The 11920-nt window shown below is 39.6% G+C and overlaps 1 pseudogene; it reads left to right on the top strand.

The window, feature by feature from the left end:
* The first annotated feature begins 4663 nt into the window (after positions 1-4663).
* LOC148776732 (olfactory receptor 4S2-like) lies at positions 4664-5592 on the top strand (annotated as a pseudogene).
* Positions 5593-11920: the final 6328 nt, after the last annotated feature.

The following is an 11920-nucleotide window of genomic DNA, read 5'->3' as shown; positions in this document are numbered from 1 at the left end:
CTTTGAGAAAGTCTTTTAAAGGTATTACTCTAAAATGAATGGTTTCTTGTCAAGAATAGGTTTTTATTCATCTTTTTATGTTCACAACACAGTACCAGAAATGCTCAAAAAATAATTTCTAAGTGACTGTTTAGTTGCTAAGTCATGTCCGACTTTTGTGACCACATGGACTGTAGCCTGCCAGGCTCCTCTGTCCATGGTATTCTCGAATCAAGAATACTGGAGTGGGTTGCCATTTCCTTTTCCAGGGGAATCTTCCTGGCCCAGGAATTGAACCTAGGTCTCCTGCATTGCAGGCAAATTCTTTACCATCTGAGATTGAGCAATTACTAAGTGAAAGGACAAATAAATATTCCTGCTGTGTGAAATATAGAAATGCATGTATAGTCTGCATTGTGTTACATGAACTCATTTGCAGATTTTTCAACTCTACTTTTGTTTAGACACTATTGTATAAAGAAAGAATTTGCTGTGGGATGGAGCTTACTTTTAGGATAAAAGTCCAGAATGTTTGGTCTCTGTCATTTGCAAATTGCTCACAGGAGAAACTAAGACAGCCTTTTCTCTCAGAAAATTTTAGGGAGTTGCAATCTTGCTATTTGTTCTATTTGAAATGATTTAGGTAGGTCTGTGGAATAGTAGCAACATTGTTTCTTTAGCAGCATAGATTCCATTATACCTGTATCTATACCTATACCTATATATCTTTGGCATCTTTGTGGAGAGGCCAAATTCGACCTAGTCTGATACTAATGCTCCTGAAAAGGTAGACTTTGCACCAGTCTCATACTGATGCTCCTGAAATTCCATCATGAAAATGATCTTGACTTAGATTTGCAGATCACATTGTTTCTATATATGTTAATTGACTTGATCCTCAGCATTTGTGGAATTGTTCTCTCACAGAGGAGGACTGAAGTTAATAGAAGTGAGGACAATCTTAAATCACACAGCCTGTAAGAAGCCGAGCTATGAGTCAAGCTGTTTTTCAATTTCTGTGCTCTTTCCCCTAATGAAGATAGTAGAAAGGCTCTTGAGCCTTAGACTTGGATTAATTTCATGGGCTACTGAGGTAGATTCAAAATAAAGCTGAGATAGTCACTATTTAGGAAAAATGAAACAGCTGTATCTTTGGGTATCCTTGCTTTACTCCTAAAGAAAGCCTTGCAGGGACATTAACTACATTGTTCTTTTTTGTTCAGTTGCTCAGTAGTGCCCAGCTCTTTGCGACCCCATGGACTGCAGCACATCAGGCTTCCCTGTCCTTCACCATCTCCCGGAGCTTGTTCAAACTCACATCCATTGAGTCGATGATGCCATCAAACCATTTCATTCTTTGTTGTTTTCTCCTCCTGACTTCAATCTTTCCCAGCATCAGGGCCTTTTCTAATGATTTGGCTATTTGTATCAGATAGCCAAAGTGTTAGAGAGTTTCGGCTTCAGCATCAGTCCTCCCAATGAATATTTAGGATTGATTTCCTTTAGGATTGACCAGTTTGATCTCCTTGCTGTCCAAGGCACTCTCAAGAGTCTTCTCCAGCACCACAGTTCAGAAACATTGATCTTCCTCAGCACTCATCCTTATTTATGGTCAAGTCTCATCCATACATGACTACTGGAAAAACATTGTTCTTCTTTCAGCTAAAAATGTATTTGAAAGGTTTGTTGCAGAAGTAGATGTATTTTCTAAGATTTTGACAAGTTTGGAAATGAATATAAATGGGAATTAGGAGATGGACACAATAAGAAGGTTAGTGTCCTAAGTTGGCTGCTATACAGGCTTCCCTTCCTCCAGTCACAGGTAATGCTAATTATATATTCGCTTAACACTGTGCTGTGTACACAAGTGCTTTATATGGAACACATATGTAATCTTTACAATACTTATGAGGTATATATTAATCTTACCCACCTTTTGCATTTGAAAAAACAGGCAAAGGGAGTTAAGTAACTTTCCTAAAGTCATAGTGCTAGCAAGAATTGTAGTAGAGGTAGAATTTGAATCTAGGAAAACTCGGTTGCAGACCTCTTTTAACAAGTGGTCTTTACCACCTCCTGTTCCTGCTATCCTCCTACCCTGGGAATCTTTACTTATAATCCCCCAAGTCATCCAAAATAAATTCCAACACTTCAACTTTACTCACAGAGCTATTTTATAACATGAGAAACTCTTCCTTTTCATCCTCATTTCCTGACACTTCCATCCATGGATTCTGTGCTGAATCACATCAAACTTGTTGACAGAGAGGATGCTGTGATGATTTACATCCTATATTTGTATCATATATTCGATTCACTATTCACTTCCTGCCTTGTCCACTTTTCTGCGCCCACACCCTGCAGGATCATCTTCAGGTTAGCTCTAATTCACATTCCAAAATCCCACTCAGTGATGACCTTGTGTGGAAAGGTGTTCCTGACTCTCCTGGACTTGTTTACCCTTACCTCAGAGAACTGTGATTGTAAGTTTTCGAGTGGACCTCCTCTATTTGATTGTCAGTTCATGGCAAATAAAAATGATATCTAGACTAGTGATCAATACCACATCACTTGCTATTGCATTCTCATTGTAAATTAAATTTGAGCAAAGTTGGACAGAAACTGTGTATGTTGCGATGATCTTGCCAGTGGCAACAGTAGTCTTTCTCTCCAAATATTATGTATAATTAAAATGTAAATAAACCCTTCATGATTAGCAGAAAAGTGATACAGTATTTTGACTATGCAGAAGGTTTAAGACTTTCCAATGAGAAATAAGATATGGTGACTTTGATGCCATCAACCCCAGAAGCATGAATATTGATTTAAAAAAATTGAGTTCCCATTTCCTAGGTTCAAGTAGTAATGCCAGTCACAAGCTCCATGACCTTGGGCAAGTTATTTCCTCTCTTTGGTCTTCAGTTTCCTCATCTCTAAAGTGGGAATAAAGATGACAGCCTATCTCATAAGATTAGTATGAGAATTAAATGTGAGCAATAACTGGCACATAGTAAGTACAATATAAGTGTTTTCTCTTATTATCTAAATATTTTTCAATCCTTATGATCTTACCAGCTGGTGATAACTGAGTACAGGTTGGCTTTACTGTTATAGTGTCATAGAGTGTTTGAAGATTTAAGGACACAGAGCATATCTTCCTATCAAAGGATTTTACACCATAAGAGAACAATTGTTTTTTAAATGTAATTGTTTTTTCATGAGAAGTTTATCCTTCTCTGATCTATTTATCATCTATCATCTCTCTGTCCATCTGTAATCATCAAACTATCATTATCAATTATCTGTCATCTTCCTATTTATCATTGTGTCTTTCATCATTTATTTAAGAGCTCATGTATTTTGTGGGTTCTAGGATCAGAATAAAGCAATTCAATTATCAGCCCCTTCTGCTCAGTGGTAAAGAATCCACCTGCAATGCAGGAGACTCGGGCTTGATCCCTGGGTCAGGATGATCCCCTGGAGGAGGGCATGGCAACCCACTTCAGTATTCTTGCCTGGAAAATTCCATGGACAGAGAAGCCTGGCAGGCTACAGTCCATGGGGTCACAAAGAGTTGGACACAACTGAGTGACTTCACTTTCACTTTTCAAGGCAAAAGTATTAAGGATGATAGAAGTTTCAGTAATTTAAAAAATTTTCAACTCTTTAGCACAAAACGTGTATGCTAGTCATTCGGTCATGTCTGACTCTTTTCACCCCATAGACTGTAGCCCACCAGACTCCTCTGTCCATGGAATTCTCCAAGCAAGAATACTGGAGTGGGTAGCCCTTCCCTTCTCCTGGGAATCTTCCTGACCCAGGGATTGAATCCAGGTCTCCTGCATTGTAGGCAGATTCTTTACCATCTGAGCTACCACATAGGACAAAGTACTTTCCTATGTAAAATACTTTGAATTGTATGGTATTCTGTCCAATACATAGGACAAATTATTTCTCTGTGCAGTTTGATGTATTCCTTACTGGCAAGTGAAGCTGAACTTCTTCATGCAGGTCAAAGACTAGGACTCAAACTCTTCCAATGTAAATTTACAAGCATAGGTTGTTGGTGACCCAGGGAGTCAACGTATATGTGGTTCTGTCACTAAAATTAACTTAATTTTTAATTGCATTGAAACTTCCAACCTAATTTAGAAACTAGAAACTGAGTCATTCTCACTTGATTAAGTAGAATGTTATTCTTTTAAAGTTGATCTGTATATATTATATTAAAAGGTTTATTTAGGAATTTTAGAGATCAAATCTAAAATGCTAACTCCTTGCTTGTATTTTAGCCTCAAAAATTAATTTATCTATTTAATACTTAAAGTGTTTTCATATCAAAGAGAATTTCTGATGTGGGGGTGAGCAGTGTGAGATCAGAGAGAGAGAGACTGAGGGGAAAAGGACAAGATAATTATGAAGGAAAACATTTGGGAGAAAGGAACTGTAGGTCTAAGCATAATAGAAAATCAAATGGGAGTCAATAATGTGGTAAGACAATTAATGATGAAAAAATATCCATGAACTATACTCAAGAAATATAAATATTTTCCTCTGCTATATTTAACATCACTTAAATGTTTCCAGAAGGCTGTTCCTGTTAGGCTTTATTTGCTTACAATGGTTTATAACGTTTATTTTTGCGGAGAACCAGAGCCACTCAACCAGTTCTGCCTGGATCTCCATGGAAGTAGTCAACAATGTTACCGAGTTTATATTTTTAGGACTTTCCCAAGATCCTGGCGTGCAACTGATACTCTTTGCTCTGTTCCTCCTCTTCTACACGGTGATCCTGGGGGGAAACCTCATTTTGCTCACGGTTTTCTCTGATCCCCGGCTTCACACACCCATGTATTTCTTCCTCAGTAACTTGTCCTTTGGGGACATTGCCTATTCCTCAGCAACAGCACCTAAGATGATTGCAGACTTTGTTTCTGAGAAAAAGATTATTTCCTACTGGGGCTGTGTAACTCAGATGTTTGCCTTCCACTTTTTTGGTTGTGCTGAGGTTTTTGTTTTGACTGTCACGGCTTTCGACAGTTATGCTGCCATCTGCCAGCCGCTCCGTTATCCCACCACCATGAGTTCCACTGCTTGCACTGTGCTGGCATCACTGTCCTGGCTGGGAGCCCTGGCCCACTCCTTTGTTCAGACCCTCCTGACCTTCCAGTTACCCCTCTGCAGCTCTCAGATCATTGACCACTGCTTTCGCGATGTCCGCGCTGTTCTAACCTCGCTGCGCTGACACAGCCTAATAAACACGCCGGTGACTGCCGGTCGTGGCCTCGTCCCCCGGGGGGTTTGCTCATCTTCTGGCCCCGACACAGTCGTGTCACTTCGTCTTCGGAAGCAGTCGGCTGAGGGCCGGCGCGGGGCTCTCTCTACCTGTGGGTCTCGCTTCACTGCAGTAACATTCTTCTTTGCCCTTGTATCTTTATTTACCTCCGTCCATCCAGCACTTTCCCACTGGATGAGGCAGTGTCTGCGTTCTATACTGCCATCACCCCAGTGCTAAACCCACTCATCCACACTCTGAGGAATAAGGATGTAGAGAACGCCATGAGTCGGGTGTGGAATCACAGAGTCTCCTTGAAGGAAAAGCAGAAGGCATAGTTTGTCAGAATTACAACATCAGAATTAGGTGATACCTTCTAAGGCCCTTAACTTATTAATACTTTAAAGGAATGGTCTCTAACATTCAACTATGTCATATTTCTTTTTTAAAGGGGAATAATTTGAGGCTATTTCATCTTTCTGCTTCTAGGTGAGCAAAACTTAAACCTTTCCATACTGGCTAGGCTTATCCTCGCTTATTTCTAGAGTGGAAGAGTAAACGTTTCTGCTCATATCTCATTTAAGTACTTTCAGTTCAGTCAGTTCAGTGCAGTTGCTCAGCCGTGTCCGACTCTTTGTGACTCCATGAATCATAGCACGCCAGGCCTCCCTGTCCATCACCAACTCCGGGAGTTCACTCAAACTCATGTCCATCGAGTCGGTGATGCCATCCAGCCATCACATTCTCTGTCGTCCCTTTCTCCTCCCGCCCCCAATCCCTCCCAGCATCAGAGTCTTTTCCAGTGAGTCAACTCGTCGCATGAGGTGGCCAAAATATTGGAGTTTCAGCTTCAGCATCAGTCCTTTCAATGAACACCCAGGACTGATCTCCTTTAGAATGGACTGGTTGGATCTCCTTGAAGTCCAAGGGACTCTCAAGCATCTTCTCCAGCACCACAGTTCAAAAGCATCAATTCTTCGGTGGTCAGCTTTCTTCACAGTCCAACTCTCACATCCATACATGACCACTGGAAAAACCATAGCCTTGACTAGACGGACCTTTGTTGGCAAAGTAATGTCTCTGCTTTTTCATATACTATCCCTTCAATTAAAATCCAACACTCTTAAGATATAATTCAATAGTTTAGAATGGAGTTACAAGAAAAAACTATCTCTGAGGAATTGGATAATTTCTCCTTAAAAAAAATCCATCTTCCTAGGAGCTGCCTTCCTTTTCCCTCTCTCTCTCCCTCCTCTTTCCCTGCTGTTTTTCCTTTTTATCCTTCCCTCTGCCCTCCTTTATCTGACCCTCCTTTGTTTCCCAAAATCAGGCAGTAAACCTCCCATGTGGAGGCAGGACAACCTTACTGCCAGAGACGGGAATCCAGGTGAGAGACCTGTGTGAACAAGCCGATTGCTTTAAGTGACTGCCCCAAGTCCAGACTGAATTTAGATTTCACTAACTAAGCAATGGCAAGCCACTCCAGTACTCTTGCCTAGAAAATCCCGTGGATGGAGCAGCCTGGTAGGCTGCAGTCCGTGGGGTCGCTAAGGGTCGGACACGACTGAGCGACTTTACTTTCACTTTTCACTTTCACACATTGGAGAAGGAAATGGCAACCCACTCCAGTGTTCCTGCCTGGAGAATCCCAGGGACGGGGGAGCCTGGTGGGCTGCCGTCTATGGGGTCACACAGAGTCGGACACGACTGAAGTGACTTAGCAGCAGTAGCAGCAACTAAGCACCCCAGAGAAGGCAATGGCAAGCCACTCCAGTACTATTGCCTAGAAAATCCCATGGATGGAGGAGCCTGGTAGGCTGCAGTCCGTGGGGTCGCTATGGGTTGGACACGACTGAGCAACTTCACTTTCACTTTTCCCTTTCACACAATGGAGAAGGAAATGGCAACCCACTCCAGTGTTCTTGCCTGGAGAATCCCAGGGACGGGGGAGCCTGGTGGGCTTCCGTCTATGGGGTCACACAGAGTCGGACACGACTGAAGTGACTTAGCAGCAGCAGCAGCAGAAGGGTATATCCCCCTTTCTGACAATTTGTCATTGAGTCGCTAAGTCATATCTGACTCTTTGCAACACCACGGGCTGTCCCTGACAATATTTAGGAATAAATTTAACCATGAAAGATCTGTACACTTCAAAGTGTAAGACATTCATGAAAGATATTGAAGATACAGTTAAGTGGAAAAATAATTCCATATTCACAGATCAGAAGACTAAAATGTCTTTAACATATTGTTAAGATGTCCATATTACCCAAAGTGATCTACAGATTAAACATAGTCCCTATCCAAATTCCAGTGGTATTTTTTATTTTTTTTACAGAACGAGAAAACACAAGTCTAAAATTCTTTTGGAACCTTAAGAGAGAGTGAATAGTTTAAAAATCTCCAGGAAGAAGAAACTGGCAGCCTCATACTTTCTGATTGCAAACTATATACAAAACTATGGTAATCAAAACAATATGATATTGATACAAAAACAGAAACGGATCCGTGGAATAGAACAGAAAGCTCAGAAACAAACCCGTGTATATATGATGAACTGATTTTTGAAAAAGCACCAAGAATATACAATGAAAAAAGAAGAGTGTCTTCCGTAAATGGTGCTGGAAAACCTGGATAATCCACATTCAAAGGAATGAAACTGGGCCCCTATTTTATAAAACTTAGAGTTTCATATTCAAGATCTTAGGTGAAACTACCAATGGCGCACTATATTGTCAGTACTAGGGCTCTGGAGTCCAGGGGAATTACACTTTTAGTTGTGAAACTGTGATTTATAATGAAAAATATACACTTGTCTTTGTCTTCACTTCTGACACAGAGCTCCTAAAACCCTTGGAATTTCCTGGTAATGAAAGCTGTAAAGTGTTTTTGTTATGCTAATGAAATATGATGACATTGCATTTAATGAGCTGACTTTTGGAAAGCACCCATAAACAGGATGGGGCTGATTGCCAGGAGAACCAACCTTGTGATGAAAGAGCTGGAACTTCCATGTCTCACTCCTTGGCCTCGGATAGGGGAGAGGTCTGGAGGCTGACTCAGTCAACAGTGGTCAATTATTTAATAAATCATGGCTATGCAATGAAGCCTCCACAAAAGCCCAGAAGGATTAGGTACAGAGAGCTTATAGGTTGGTGAACATGCAGCGGTGCCTCAAGAGGGCCTCTCTGGAAAGGGCAAGAAAACCCTGCTCCCTTTCCTCCTAGCCTGTCATATGTATCTCTTCCATCTGGTTGCTCCTAAGTTATAACTTCTATAATAAACCATAAACCAGTGTCAGTAAAGTCAGTTTTTTTGAGTACTGAGAGTCACTCCAGCAAATTAACTGAAACCAGGGAGGGGGTCATGGGGACCTTTAATTTATTGCTGGTTGGTCAGAAGCACAGGTTACACTCAATTGACATCTGAGCTGTGTGCGTGTGGAAGATCAGCCTTGTTAAGATGAAACCCTTAACCTATGGGATATGCCTTCTCAGGATAAATAGTGTCTGAACTGAGTTAAATTGTAGGAACACTCAGCTGGTTTTCAGAGCATTGTGTGTTGAATGTGTCAGGGTAAACCTTCTCCACACACAAATATCAGAATTTGGTGATCAGGACAGCGAAAGAGTAATGCTGTATGTCGTCACCTTCCTTCCAATTAGATTTTATGTCCTTGAATAATTAAATGAGGTGTGTGTGCATGCTTAGTTGTGTCCAGCTCTTTGTGACCCCACAGACTGTAGCTGGCCACTCTCCTCTGTCCTTGGAATTTTCCAGGTAAGAATACTGGAGTGGGTTGCCATTTCCTACTCCAGGGGATTTTCCTGACCCAGGAATTGAACCCTCAGTAACCTGCGTCTCCAATTTTGCAGGCAGATTCTTTTACAGCTGAGCCACCAGGAAAGCCTACTAAAATTAGGAGCATAAGCTAAAGCTCAGTGTATGTATGTATGGTATGTTTACTTAAGCTTTAGCCCACCTGAAAAGTTTGTAGTTCCTCAACACATTTTTAAAAATTTTGAGTTTGTCTTTTGTTTAGTGTTTTATTTTATTTTTTAAATTTATTTATTTATTTTTTTTTGTTTAGTGTTTTAAAGTGCTTCTTTAACTTAATAAAATATAACTTTTTAAATTTATGTAGGTATAAGGCATAAAGGGCTTCCCCTGTGGTTCAGTAGTAAAGAATCTGCCTGCAACGCAGGAGCCTCAGGTTCCTTCCCTGGGTGGGGAAGATCACCTGGAGGAAGGCGTGGCAGCCTGCTCCATTGCTCTCGCCTGGAGAGTTCCAGAGACAGAGAACCTGGCAGGCTTCCATCCACAGGGTCACAGAGCTGGACAAGACTACAGTGACCGAGCATGGACACATACGGCACAAGATCTAATTTCACTTTTTCAAAAGTGGTCAGCGAGCTGTTTCAACACAACTCATTAAATTATTTGTCATCTCCTAGTTAATTTGAGGCCAAAATCTATTGTGCTGACTAATGAATTTTATTATTTCTCAGATAGGTTACTGTATTTATTCCTTTAATAGTTCTTTCTACTTTGATGACAATGCCACATGATAGTTTATTTTTTGCATTACAAAATATCTTGATTTTTTAGTATATTTCTTTTCAGATTTGAAGTTTGGAATAATTCTTTCAGTATCCCCAAAATATGTCCAGTATGCTTTGTACTGTTTATATATTAAGAAAAATTATCATTTTTCAGTATTACTTTTGTCTATTCAAGACTATTTATCTCTTTCTATTTATTCAAATTATTCATGTATTCTAGCAGAAACTGTCATTTAGTCATATAAGTCCTTTGTGCTTTTCAAATTAGGCATATATTTTGCTTATTAATTTTCATGCTGAGGTTGGTTAAAATATTGCAAATTTTAGAGTCTGCAAATATAATTAGAAATAAAAATGGATATCTACTCTCATGTTTGTCAGTCAAACTTTGTAAGAATATTTAGCAAAGCAACAACATTAAAGATACTGTTTGTAAAAGTGGGAATTGAATTATTTGTATAATGATGCAAGCCTAAAGCTTTCTTTTTAATAAAAAAATTGTTTGAGCATTTTTCTACATGTATTGTCTTTTGTTTAAACTTTCACACTTTTCTTTTCCATTGTTCCTAATTGCTTTTCTATTAATCTCATACTACTTATTTTATTCTAATTCAATCTCAAACAAGGACTTAAGTACTTAGACTCTATATCCTGCTTGGATGTCTTTATAGCTTTCTTCTCAAAAATATACCTGAAGAACCAATTTTGGCAACTAGTCCAGGTTGCAGGGACTGGCATGATTTAAATTTGAGTACTCCTACTTTGTTATTGATCTGTCTTTCTCTTATCTCAACTGCTGAACTCATTACTAAGCAAATCTGACACAAGAAAGATGAGTCTTCCAGCCTGCCTTACAGTCACAATCCTTCCTCCCACAACTTACACTTATGGCACCATACCTGTACAGACTAGATATGATCTACCTCTAACTTTTCCTAATTTGTTACTGGAATTATGTTACTGTGATTGTTTTTCCTTCAAAGAACATTTGGAAGGGAAAGAGGATGATGACTCAGGTTCTCTGGTCCAGGGCAACTGCCATGAATTCTTCAACTGGTCTCTATTTCATGAAGCAGTCCTAGGGCTTGCCACATGCTAAATTTTAGGTAGATTTTTAACACAGTCAATTTGGTAGTGTTTCCTTGTTAATCAATGTTTATTCTCACTTGAATTTGGAATATATTATCTTTAGTCTTATTGACACTCTCATTATTTCTTTTGTTTTTTCATTGTCATGGTTACAATTTATGCCTCTCATATGCACCAGACTCTGCTGGACTTGTGACATATGACTTTTCAATTTTACTTCGTAACAAATCTATATGTTCTTAGCATCTCTAGTTCTCAGATAAGAAAAATTAAGTTCTAAGAGATATTAACTTGCCCAATGAAATGGAGTTAGGAAGTCTTCTAAAAAAAAAAAAGGTGGAAAGAAGCATTTTTTTTCTACTATTTTTGTGATCATTTATTTTTGTCAGAATTGATAGGTAACCTGACACTTTTATTATTTCGTATATTCATGTACCTTTACTAAAAATTTGGAAGAAAGTGAAGTGTTTTTCAACTATTTAAAACAAAGTTTTTGAAAATTTCTGTGGGGCTTCCCTGGTGGCTCAGAGGTTAAAGCGTCTGCCTCCAATGCGGGAGACCCGGGTTCGATCCCTGGGTCGGGAAGATCCCCTGGAGAAGGAAATGGTAACCCACTCCAGTATTCTTGCCTGGAGAATCCCATGGACGGAGAAGCCTGGTAGGCTACAGTCCATGGGGTCGCAAAGAGTCGGACACGACTGAGTGACTGAACAGAACAGAAACTCTCTAAAAATACATGTTTGTTCTGTTTGTCCTTTGAGGCCATTCAGAACAAATTACATTTTAACCCCGCTCTGTGTCTTTTCATTTCCAGTTTCAATCTTCAACAATTTGTGGAAGAATCCCCAGATCAGTGAGAATGTATTTTTTTAAAAAATTAAAACAAAATTTTGTCATCCTCACTACACAAGCATCAGGTATGGTTATTGAGAGTAAAATATGAAGATAATTTGGGGAAAAAATTCTGAGAAAGATGAGATAGCAATCAGGCTGATGGAATAAAATTGAGATAGAA

Source organism: Moschus berezovskii, chromosome 9, assembly GCF_049115385.1.
Source record: "Moschus berezovskii isolate FMDL1 chromosome 9, NW_MosBer_1.0, whole genome shotgun sequence".
Lineage (NCBI taxonomy): Eukaryota > Metazoa > Chordata > Mammalia > Artiodactyla > Moschidae > Moschus > Moschus berezovskii.
The sequence above is the reverse complement of the archived record's forward strand: the minus strand, read 5'-3'. Positions and strand labels throughout refer to the sequence as shown.